The sequence below is a fragment of the Nannospalax galili genome, unplaced genomic scaffold (genome assembly GCF_000622305.1).
Source record: "Nannospalax galili isolate Female #2095 unplaced genomic scaffold, S.galili_v1.0 scaffold1631, whole genome shotgun sequence".
NCBI classification, from domain to species: domain Eukaryota; kingdom Metazoa; phylum Chordata; class Mammalia; order Rodentia; family Spalacidae; genus Nannospalax; species Nannospalax galili.
The window spans coordinates 694,961-708,055 of record NW_008329035.1 but is presented as its reverse complement, the minus strand read 5'-3'; the positions used below and the strand labels follow the sequence as shown (position 1 = coordinate 708,055).

General features: G+C 42.1%; 1 pseudogene; it reads left to right on the top strand.

Annotated features, from left to right (window-relative positions):
- Positions 1-1,790: 1,790 nt before the first annotated feature.
- On the top strand, positions 1,791-2,246 carry LOC103731837 (annotated as a pseudogene).
- Positions 2,247-13,095: the final 10,849 nt, after the last annotated feature.

Sequence of the window (13,095 nt, the reverse complement as noted above, 5' to 3'; positions counted from 1 at the left end):
TTTTCTGTATGAAACTGTGTGTTTTGACAATGAAGTGGAGATCTTTTTTAAACGTTGGAACCTCATTTAATTTTATGTCTTATAGAGTTTATAATGAGTAAAAGATTGTATAGGTGTAATAATTCATCTGTAAACCTAAAAATGTACAGCCAATTTTGAAAGAGATGTACCCTAGCTCAGAAAGATGTTATTGAATAGGTTAATGCTGTTGTAATGAAATGCTTCTTCTAATAAAAAAAAAAAGAAAAGGATCAATTTTAACCTAGACTACTCTTTCAAGGTGAGATTTCAGCAGTGGTTTTAGGGTCTCTGCAATGTTCTCAGTTCTTCAGCCCTGCTCCCAAGGCCCAACGCTTACCTCCTGTGCCCACATTAGCTTCAGATACCTACGAAATCCTTAGGTGAACAGAGTGGATAACCACTGTCTGCCACCACACTACAGCAGCATTGTGAGCTACAGTCTTTTTCTTTTTTTTGGTCTTTTTGAGACAGGATCTCCCTGTAGCCCCAAGTGGCCTAGAACTCACTATATAGACCAGCCTGACCTCAATCACACAGATCTGCGTGCCTTTGCCTCCCCGGTGCTGGGATTAAAGGTGTGCACCACCACCTACAGCTTTGAGACACAGTTTGAGAGTGTTCAATTATCACTTTGTTTCTGGGGCCTGGACATTTGCTTCTTGAAGGCTTAGCTGTGAAACATCCCAGTATCTCATTAATATGAGCCAATTTTATATTTTCCTGTGTTCATTAATTTTTTAATTAAAAATTTTTGAAATTTTATGAGTATGAGTATTTTGCCTGCATGAATGTAAGTGTACCATGTGCATGCAAAGGTACCAGAAGAAGGTGCTAGATCCCTTGGAACTGGAGATACAAATAGATATTAGCTGCTATGTGAGTGCTGGGAACTGAACCCAGATCCTCTGTAAGTGCAGCAGTGCTCTTAACCACTGAGTCATCTCTGCAGCCACCATTAAAATTTTAAATTAAATTTACATGGAATAAACAAACAAATAAATAAGTGTGTATAAGATAGATCATACGGCCTTCAGTTTAGCTTCTTTGATAATTACAAATTATCTCATTGGACCCTCACCAGAGTATCCAGCCACTCTTCTCAGCCAACTGTATGTAATTTGGACCTAATCATACATGGTATCCTGGGTTTGGGGTTGACTAAAGTACATAATCTGGGGAAGGCTAGGAGAGAAGGCTTGATCCATACCAGGTAAAGGCTTTCCAGTGTGCATACCATCAGGTCACTCCTATACCTCACGAACCCCTCAGTCATTTCTGTAAGTAAGCTCAGTAAATTCATTGGTTCCCCAGGAAAACTGTAATCAACATTCAAGCATTGGTCTGACACTAGAATCTTAGAAGGGGATAAACATTGCTTAGTATCCCCAGGAAAAGAATTCTCGCAACAGATGGAAAATTTGTTAATGGAATTATGTCTCATAATTATTAAAGATGAAAATGAGAATGTAAAAGATGTTTAAAAGATATGGGAGTAGAGATATTTTCCAAAATAGAAAAAATCAGAAAGCTTAAGCAAGTGATGAAGGTCTGCATAGGTTTGTTATGATATATAAAAGATGAGACAAAAATAATATAAACATAATCTTAAAATTTCTAAGATCATGGTTTAGTCAACTAGTTTAAGGAACAAAATATATATCTAGTCAAGGTTTATCTGAGAACATTTGGTTTTTGCCCAAGCTTTATCTACATAGCACATGGTAATTAAAAGTACCAGACTGTCTTTTTGCCGCCAGACTGTCGCCATCATGGGTCACATGCACCCTCCCAGGAAGGGCCTGTCGCAGCAGGCTCTGTCCTACCACTGCAGCATCCCCACCTAGCTGAAGCTGATGCCTGACGATGTGAAGGAACAGATTTACAAGTTGGCCAAGAAAGGCCTGAGTCCATCCTAGATCAGTGTGATCCTGAGGGACTCCCATGGTGTTGTGCGAGTCCGTTTTGCGACTGGCAATAAAAATTTGAGAATCCTTAAATCCAAAGGACTGGCTCCTGATCTTCCTGAGGACCTCTACCATCTAATTAAGAAAGCTTATGCTGTTCATAAGCATCTTGAGAGGAACAGAAAGGATAAGGATGCTAAATTCCACCTGATTCTGATAGAGAGCAGAATTCACTGGCTGGCTTGTTATTACAAGACTTAGCGGATCCTCCCACCCAATTGGAAATATGAGTCATCCACAGCCTCTGCTCTACTGGCATAAATTTGTCATGTGTACTAAAGCAATAAAACTACTTTAAATGGGGGCTAGAGAGATGGCTCAGTGGTTAAGACCACTGGTTGTTCTTGCAGAAGACCCGGGTTCGAATCCCAGCACCCACATGGCAGCTAACATGGTCCTATCTACATAGCATTTAATTGTGACCCTAAGCAAGCAGGTGCAACCAAGCTTGGGAAATGGTGTCTTCCATGGTCTGTCTGTCCTCTGACAGTCCTATGTAATACAAGTTGTGAAATTATTCAGTAGGATAGAATGAACAAACCTAACTGTAGGTTAATTAAAAGTACCAGACTGGTGGAAGTAACCTTATTGGATGTTTAACAGCCATACTTTGAGGCCTCTATTAATCTTGTCAGAGGGACTTAAAGGACAGTTTTTGTTCCTTGCCCTCCAAGGTCGACTAAGTTCCAGGGGACTATGGAGAATCTCTCAAAATGTCCTGTAACTGTGGTGAGTCACCTGTCCTTCTGTTCAGAGAGGCTATGGAGACCCCACCAGATGGACTTGAACCAGTGTCCAGTCTACAAAGAGGAGGGTCAACACAGAGGAAACACTTCCTCCATGCTTCCAACTGAAACCAGCTATGGTCAAGCAGGACCATTGACTGATCTTCACATAGGTGGAACTGGTAAAAGAAAGGAGCCAGGGGCTCCCCCCAAGCCCATGTGACCCCTGAGGAACAGATCCTCAAACGATCTTTAGAGTAAAAATAAATTGGTTTATTTGGGCCAAATGTATGGTCTTAAACACCCAAAAGGAACATATAACCAAAGATTAAAGTGATCGGTATACTTCTTTAAGAGTTCAAGGGATTACACATTCCAGATATTAGACTTAAGTCCATATAAAATTTTAATGTTAAACAATTATTTCTCATTGATGATTTTGTTTCTAATCACAAAGCGCTGCTCAGATGCAAGACTTCAAATCTTGGTCTGCAATACTGTAGCGCCCACTGTAGCTAAGGGAGACAACCCATTATTCTTCTAAAATGATGGCTAAATTTATTTTCTTCCCCTATCTAGAAGCCTTTGGGAGGGAATTGACACTGATTCTTGCCACTCCAACAGCTATCAAAGTGCCTGAAAACAAATCCTGAGTCTATCACTCACGAGTCCAGCCTTGGCAGACAAAAGAAAAATGAGGAGGAACCCAATAGAGGGATGTTTTTGAAAGCTCTCATCAAGAAATTCCACTGGACTCTGATATGAACATTTGAAAATTGCTCAGCTTTGACTTTTTTCTGGTTCCCTGTCTAGAGCTTGTAATGCTAACTACTCTTACCTTTGCTTCTCTTTCACATCTCCTCGACACCAGTCAAAGATTTTCTTTTCTCCCTGAAGTTAAAAGTTATGCAATTTGGGGGTCTTTTAGATAGACCTACTGAAGGGGTACCCCAATTGCTTTGCCCTGCATCCCTGATCAGCATGGAAGAAGCCAGAGCGGTCTGTGGCCCGATTCCCTATTGGCAATTTGGGTAACCTTTTCAGAGGATGGTGTGATAAGAATAGGAGGTAGGAATTGGCTTGGCAGTTAGGGTAAAAAGACCCCCCCAAAAAGTAGCCAGTTTCTTGGCTAAAAATCAAAATGTCCTTGGCCTCTTAGCAAAATACTCTATTTCAAAGGGCAAAAATGTCAAAAGTGTTTGGGAGCTATTATCTAATCCCGAAGATTTTAGGGTTACCTCTTCAGAAGGAGAATGTTAAGAGTAGCAAAAAGCCCCATATTAAAAAAAATCAAAGACAAAGAAAAGAAAAAGAAAAAGAAAACAAAGATTATGCCAAGTTGTTCAGGAAAAAGTGATGGGGAGATATAGAAGGAGTTGGATGGGAGGGAGTGGACGTAGATTTGATCAAGACACCTATATCCATGTATGAAACACTCAATAATTTTTTTAAGTTAAAATAAAAAACCCAACTATGAAACATTTAAAATTCGTATTCAGTTAAGCATTTCTAAGTTTTTATAACAGGATTTGTCCTAGTCTGCCCTTTTACTAAAACAGAAAATATTGAATAACACTTTGATAACAAGAAAAAGAAAACTTCTCAGTTTTAGAAAGAGAAAGACAATTTTAAGTTGTTCTGGGGCAAGGACAAAGTACAAGGAAATTCTTAACCTTTATTTATTTTTTTAAAAATATTTTATTCATTATTTTTGTTTTATGTGTATGAGTGTATTGCTTGCATGCATGTGACTGCACCCGTGTCGTGCAGTGCTGCAGAGGTCAGAAGAGGGCTTCGAATTCCCCTGGAACTGGAGTTAAGGATGGCTCGTAGCCACCATGTGGATGCTGGGAATTGAGCCTGGGTCCTCTGCAAGAGCAGTCAGTGCTTTTAACCGCTGAGCCGACTCTCCAGCCCCAGGAAATTCTTAATCTTTAAACTGCACTCAAAAGCCATGCTTTCTGGCTTTGTCCAAGATTTGGCATGTGATGGTCAATAGGCCAGTGTGCATCCATTGCTTGCAACTTGGTGGCCACATAACCTGCCATCAGAGAGCGTTTGGAGCACCAGCTTCCCAGAAGCATCAGACCCAATCTAGTCATGGCCATGCCACCAGCTCAGATCAGAGTGGCCAGGACCTAGTCAACTCATTCACTTATAATCTGAATTAACAGTTAAATTTTATTAATGCAACAACAATGTATGAACACTTACTAAGCTCAGTCCTGGAATAGAAGCAGAAACGTGTGGCTGACAGGTTGACAACTGACAGGTCAGTAGTTAGAGGCTGGTTTGGAGTTACCCATCACACATTTGGAGTTTTGGATTAATTGCTGAAGTCAAAAGAGAATCTCAGTGATCAGGAAGTTCTGAGAGTAAGAAGTGAGAGAATTGGAGCCTTTGAAGATCCTAGAAGAGTCTCTCAAGTCAGGCAGCTGCCTGAGTGGCCCTATTGCCTTGGGTGGAACAGATACAAGTGTGTAGACTTGTTGCATCCTGCCTAGGGTGCTAGGAAGCTTAGAGTACTATCTGAACAAAGTTTGGGATTGCTGGCAAGCAGTCCTACAGGATTCATGGGGTCCTGCCCTTCTCCAACCATTCGATAAATAGCACTCAGTGGAGACGCTGGCTGCAGATACTTGTTTTCAAAACAACAGCCTCCTTAAGCAGTTCCATATGTTTCTATGGAGAGTTTATGGATCATGGCCTTCAGAATTCTTTTATCACTGGGAATCTATGTCCTGAAAGCTGCTAACTAACCATGAGCCTTGCTGGTTATACAAGCTGTTAGGCCTCTTAAGGACTTTGACATAAGGACCACTTTCTGCCGAGTAAGAATTAGTGGTTTAAAAAGAGTGCACTTAATGGTGCCATATAAGTATCAGTTTCTGTATGTCATTACAAGCTGGGCTTTTTAATTTTTGTTTTCTAAACTGGCTGTATTGCCTTGTATGCACACTTAAACAAGGCCCTCAAAGGGACGTCTAAGCACAATCTTCAAAAACTTAAAATCAAAGGGATGTTGTTTGCAAATGAACACCTGATGCCACAGCAAAAGGATCCTAGAGATCCTCAAAATATCGAGGACTCATGCGTCCCCCAACATCTATTCTTCCGGTCTCTTGGGCTCCCACCCTTCCTAAGCTAATGCCAACCACTTGGAGGATCTAGAGGTTTCCATGGAATGCCTCATTGGCCCTAATAGTAAGTACTATTTCTTAGGCACTTGGGGCAAGCTCTGCATTCTTTTATACTCCAACTCTTTTAATTCTTCTCTCACAACAGCTCAGCAAGATGGATACTATAATTATTCCTCATCTTATAGATAAGGAAATTCAAGTTTAGAGACTGAGAAATTTGCCTACAGTTACTTGGTAACTATGTTGGGCTGCTACTTACCAGTTTTACTACCAGCAACAGGGATGGGACATGAAAACAGGTTGTCCGATTCAAAGCTCTCATCCACCATTATTCCCTGTTACCCTTTCACGAGAGCTATTGTGTGTGTGGAATATGTGTGTTCCCCCATATTCCAGTATATGAAGGCACAGGTACGTGTGTGGGTATGTGTGCATATGGAGGTCAGAGGCCAACCTTGAGTATTATTCCTCAGATGCTGCCTACCTTTTTTTTGAGGCAGGGTCTCTCATTGGCTGTCTCTATGTCCTTAGTACTGTGATTATAGCATATGCTACCACACCTGGATTTTTTTTAAGGTAAGAGAATTCAGGTCTTAATGTTTGCAAAGTATCCTAGTTTCGTTTCTGTTGCCGAAGTAAAATACCCTGACCAAAAGTAATTTAGGGGTGAAAGTGTTTTAGTTGATAATTTCAGGCCATATAGTCCATCATAGAAGGGAAGTCAAGGCAACAGGATTAAAAGAGCTGGTCACATCAGATCCACAGTCAGGAGCAGAGTACTCAGCTGGCTTTCTCTACTCATACAGTTCAGGGCCCCAAACCAGGGAATAACACCACTCACTTTCAGGCTGAGTTTTCCCTTGTCAACTAAGGCAATCAAGGCAATCTCCCACAGACATGCCTATAGGCAACCTGATCCAGACAATGCCTCACTGAGACCCTCAGGTGATTTTAGGTTGTGTCAAGCATTGTATGAGGTAAGCCCTTTACCAACTGAGCTACCATCCCAGCCCTCATGGTTTCTTTAAACTTATTTTATGTGAGAGTTTGCCTACATATATGTATGTGTACCTCATGCATGCCTGGTGCCCACAGAGGCCAGAAGAAGATGTCAGATGCCCTAAACTAGAGTTACAGATGGTTGTAAGCCACCATGTGGGTGCTGGGACTTGAACCCGGGTCCTCTGCAAGAGTAGTCAGTACTCTTAACCACTGAGCCAGCCCCCAGGAATGTTTTTTTCTTTTTCTTTGGGTTTGGGTTTTTTTGTTTGTTTGTTTGTTTATTTGTTTGTTTTTCCAGACAGGTCAGAAAGGGTCTTGCTATATAGCTCAGACTGGCTTTGAATTCATGATCCTCTTGCTTCAGCTTTCTGAGTGGCTGGGATTATAGGTATGCACAGTCACCTGTGGTTGTTTTCTTGCAGTGCTAGGGATCAAGCCCAGGTCCTCTGCAAGAGCAGCTAGTGCTCATAACCACCGAACCATTTCTTATGGTTCTTTTTAAATGCCACCTGTGTTGCTTTTCCTGATATTTTTACATTAAATGACACAGGAGAGAAGCTGATCACCTCTCTCTGAAACAATCCTTTATGTATTTGAAAACTCTTTGCAGAATATTCTAGAAGCTTCCCTAGATATTGAACCAGCATGGCTGACATGAAAGGGCAATGCCCTATAAAGGCAGCCTAGGGAACTTGCAGCTCTGCCTGGGTGCATGTCTCCTAGAGCTGACAAGTGAGTCAGCAGAAGCCAAGAAACAGAATGTGTTTGCTCTTTACATGATGAGTCAGCCCTGATATATGGCCAGCTTTCATCTGGCCCCCTGACGTCTTAACAGAATCTTAATTGCCTGTTGCTTCCCGTTCCACACAGTTGGGTGGGATTGCTACCAGCCACACTATGGAACACTTACATATTTCAGCCAGCCAAGAAAGGTTTCCTGTGGTGGGTGAAATGACAACACGCACAAAGGTCAGACTCCAGATGTGGGAATCTGAACTTTTTTCCTCTTGGGGAAAACATTGCCTTGTTATAATCTCAGAAGATTTTTCAGTACAGATTTAAGGCCAACATCTCTGGAAAGATGCAAGCTTGTCTAACCTAGAGGATGTCAAATGCCCTGTGTACATTTATCCAACACTTTGAGACCACCTATGGGATTCCTGAACCAAGGGATCAGGAGAAGGGGAGTGTTCCAGCATTTCTACATGAGGTCGGAGCTACAGGTTGCTGCTTAGACCTGGACTTGGAAGGGAATGCAAGACAAAGAATGATTTATTTCTGGACTATTACCTGGGCTGGACCTGAGTGTCCGCAAATGGTGGGAGAGTACACAGCTGTTGTTTTGGGGGATTTTCTGTTCCTGCAGGAATTCATCTATTCCCCCCTTTTTTTTTTTTTCCATTTTCATATGTGGTGTGTGTTTGTGTGGTGTGCATGTGTGTATGCATATTTGCATGTGTGTGGACTGGTGTGTATGCCTGGGCTTGTGGAAGCCAGAGGTTGATATCCAAAATCATTCTTAATCATTCTTCTTTGAGGCAGGGTCTCTCAGCCAAACCCAGAGCTTACTAATACAGCTAGGCTTCCTAGCCAGCTTGCTCAGAGAATCCCATTTCTGCCCTCCCAAGCTGGAATTATATGCCAGTACCACACACATCCAACATGTATGTGGGAACTGGGACTCTGAACTGCAGTCCTCACACTTGTGTGGAAAGTGCTTTAACCACTGAGCAGTCATCTCCCCAGGTCCCTGCTTATGTTTTCTACAAAAAATCATGTCAGGTTTACAAAACTGACTCGGTATATTTAGAGGTAATAAGAAAATACAGATTAATTTTTCTTTATTAACTAATATGTTCCTATTGAGTTCCTACCACTGTACTCGAGGGTGGGTGTTAGTTTTTAGTGCGATCGTGTAAAGGTAAATATTGTTTGCTTTTATCTTTCACAGTCCCTCCTACCTCTGCTCTGATGCAAGCTGACTTCTGAGTACACATTTGGTAGTGGATGGAATCCATCTCACACACATGGTACCATGTCACTGCAGCAGTGTGGCCTGTGTTGTCTGCATCCTATATATAGAACTACTGAAGATCTAACACCACTGATACACTGGTGTTCACCCCTGGAGCCCCTGGACGCAGCCAATGATGCAGATTAAGGGTTTGTGCCTCTTCTGGGTAAGGGGAGGTGCTGGCTTTGGTCTGACCCCAGCCTCTGCTGCATTGCCAGTACTTTCTTTGGGAGGAATTTAAGACTCAGATGAGAAAACATGTCAGTGAACTTCCCTACAGTAATGTTGTATAGCAAACCTCACCTGACTGTCACTGGCTAAGACAAACATTTATTTAGTTCAGAAGTCGGCAATCTTTTTCTGTAAATGGCCAAACATTCAATCTTTTAGCCTTCTCAGGTCATACCATCTCCATACTCTTCTCTTGTAGCACAAAAGCAGCCCTGGACAATATGCAAACAAATTAGTATAACTGTGTTCCAATAAAACTGCAATTACGGACACTGATATTTGAGCTTCATTTGTTTTCATGTTATGAAATACTATACTTTTGGTCCATTTTTTAAAAACTTAAAAAAATTTAATGTGTATGAATGTTACGCCAGCATGTATGTAAATGCACCCATGCTGTGCAATGCCTGCAGAGGCCATATGGGGGCATTGGATTCCCTGGAACTGGAGTCAGGAACAGTCATTAGCTGCCGTATGGGTCCTGGGATTTGAACCTGGACCTTCTGCAAGAGGAGCCAGTGCTCTTAAGTGCTGAGCCATCTCTCTACCCCACTTTTGATCTGATTTTTAAAAAATATTGTTAAATTTATTTATTTAATGTTCGTGTGTGTGTGTGTGTGTGTGTGTGTGTATGCCAGAATGCCAAGGCGCAGGTGTGAGGACAGGGGACAATATGTAGCAAGGAGTCAGCTCTCTCCCTCCACCATGCAGGGTCTAGGCTTGATCCCAGTTTGTCAGTCTTGGTGGCAAGTGCCCTCACCTGCTGAGCCAACTCACTGCCTGCCCTCCCCCTTTTGAAATAAGGTCTTGCCATGTAGCTCAAGCTGGACCTGAACTCTCAGCAATCTTTCTGTCAAAACTTCCCAAGTGCTGGTGCTGGGATTACAGATGTATACCACCATGCTCAGCTTGAATCTGGATTTAACTCAGAGTCTATCCCTTGTTGAACCTGGATACTCTAGGCTGCATATGCCCAGGACTCTACAGTCTGCTGTGAACTTGCCAGGCAGCTTTGCTGATATTTACAGGGCATACCACAGGTCTGGGAATTGTTTTGCCATTAGCCAATGTAGGATAGGCTTGGCTAGAATACCTATGGTCAGTGGGCTCTGCTACCCAACCTGACATCAGGCTAGCCTGAACATATTCCAGCAATGGAAGAGGCACATATGTGCAAGTGGGGATGTGCAAGCACAGTCAGAAACCACTGCTCTATTTTACCTGTTAATATCACACAGCCAGGACAGTCACTGAGGGCAGGAAGCAGGAGGCAGAAGGCATTGCCAAGGTACATGACAAAAAGCAATGTGCTGGGGGCCACCAAAGAGCTTAAATTGGGAGGAATTTTAAGAGCCATTCTACTTGGGACCCCTTCTTGTATGTAAATGGATGCACATGCATGCAAAACAGCTACATGTGATGAGAGTAGAGAAAGTGTGCCAAGACTCAGGCCCAGTAGTGCTTACTGGTTCTGGTTGTAGCCGGTATAATCGCAAGAGGGAAGTAGAGAAAATCAGGCTGCTTTTGGAGTAGGCTCACAATACTTGGTATATTAGATGCAGTGGGCAAGGTCATGTTTAAAGCAACAGCCATTTGAGAGGGAAGGAAAATGAGGATTGGCCTAGTTGCCTCACCCTGCATCCCTGTTCAGCATGGAAGAAGCCAGAGCGGTCTGCGACCCGATTCCCTATCAGCAATTTGGGTAACCTCTTCAAAGGACGGTGTGATAAGAATAGGAGGTAGGAATTGGCTAGGCAGTTAGGGTTAAAAGACCCCAAAGAAAAGTAGCCAGTTTCTTGCCTAAAAGTCAAAATGTCATTGGGCCTCTTAGCAACATACTCTGTTCCAAAGGCCAAAAATGTCAAAAGTGTTTGGGAGAGCTTATCTAATCCTTAAAAGATTTTAGGGTTACCTCTTCAGAGGGGGGAATGTTAGAGCACCAAAAAGGCCCATTTAGAAAGAAGGAAAGAAAAGAGAGAGAGAGAGGAAGGAAGGAAGGAAGGAAGGAAGGAAGGACACAAAGTTGTCAGAAAAAAGTGATGGGGAAATATGGGAGGTATTGGAGGGGAGAGAGTGAGTGTGGATTTGATCAAAACATCTTATATGCATGTATGAAATTTTCAACAAAGTTTTATTTAAAAGTTAAAAAAAAGAAAAAAATGAGGATTGAACCCCAGCAACACATAGCACTGTACTTAGGATGTAAAAGCTGTAGACTGCTTACCTTCCCTGCCTTTTCAGTAACCAAAGGCATGAAGAATACTCAGACAGAATTGAGGCATTTGGGTCCAGTTTCAGAGCGTACTTGTTTTAGAGCTGAAGGATCAGGATCTCTCTGTTTCCTGATCTATTGTGAGAATGCCTGTGGTCAATGGGCTCTACTATCCAACTTGACATCAGTGAGAGAGCCACATACTTCCTTTGCTCTTGAATCTACATTGAACTATCCCAAGGGGAAAGGTAAGCTTTTGCCTTGACCTCTAGAAGTAAGTTGCTGCTGCCCCAGTCCCCCACCCCAACACCACTTCTTTGCTTACACTGAAACTGGGCAATGGAGGTCCATGTACTACAAACTCTGACTAGTATCCTTGGCATAAAGGAAAACCCCTTGATTTTTTTATAAGGTTGACTGTACCCAAACATTCTACTGCTTTAATGTAGGGTCATGTATGTAGCTTAGGTTTTGAGTTAGACTTAGGATTTGGGTAACGCAACACTGCACAGACTGCCTAGTTTCCCAGTCGCAAAGCAGAAAATGAGCTCTGTTTGCTACAGGAGCTAAAGTTTTAGTTTTCTTCTCATAATTACAGATGTGCCTTTGAAACATGCTGAAGTCAATACAATGACCTGACAATTTAAAATGAAAATCAAACGTATTTGAAGTGCCATAGGTTTCAAAAAGAGTATCTTACAAGTATGTGTATGTGTGTGTGTATATATATATATATATATATTTTTTTTTAATTTATTTTATGTGTGTGAGTGTATGGCCTGCACGTATGTAAGTGCAACCGTGTTATGCAATGCTCACAGAGGTCAGAAGGGGGTGTCTGCTACCCTGTAACTGGAGTTACAGACATTTGTTAGCTGCCACGTGGGTGCTGGGATTCAAATGCAAATCTTTTGCAAGAGCAGTGTTCTTAACCGCTGAGCTTTCTCTTTAGCCCCTTAAAAGTATATTTTAAAAAACCCAAAAGGCCCTGTGTTTATGTTAGTTAAATGTGAATGGTTTTCTCTTATCTCCTAAGTCCTGATGTCCAAGATCACTTGATTCTTTTTTCTAAAATCAATGATGTCATTAAGAGGGAATGTTTCGAAGCTCTCTGCTACTTCCACCCCCACAATTTCAGATGTTATTAGCTTCCCAGGAAAACAGGCTTGAAAACAAATTCTAACAGAATAATGATTTGGATTTTACCCTTCTATTTCATTGCTTTTCCCTCTAGATCACTTAATTTAAAAGGAAGCTTTCATCGTCCCTAAGGTTTCATGTTGACAAGACCTTTTGTCCCTATCTTTTCCTCAATTTTCTCACATTATATCAACAAGAGAAAGAAGAGCAGGCCTGAAAGAAGCCAAAGTCTGAGCTAACTGGATGTGGGGAGTCATACACTAGCCCTGGGAATGGTCTGCTCTCTGGAGGATGCTGTTGGTGTTAGTTCATCACCTCAATGGTCTCATCCAGAGATGTTGATGTCTCCCGAGTCACAACCTCCCTCTCCATTTTCTCAGACCATTAGATCTGTGTGTCATGAAAGCTTGAGTGTCTAGCTTTAAACCTCAAACTAAAAATGTCTAAAAATGTTCTTGATTCTGTACATCCCAGACTCCTGTTCCTCTCACCCCACATCAGTAAAGAGAACACCACCTCCCCAGTCACTTAGTTGAGATCCAAGGAGGTCCTTCATCTCTTACACCATTCTGTAGTCATCCACATCCAGCACCTCACTGTTCTGGCCAAGCAAGACAACCAGTGAACTGGTTTTTCTGTTTATCCT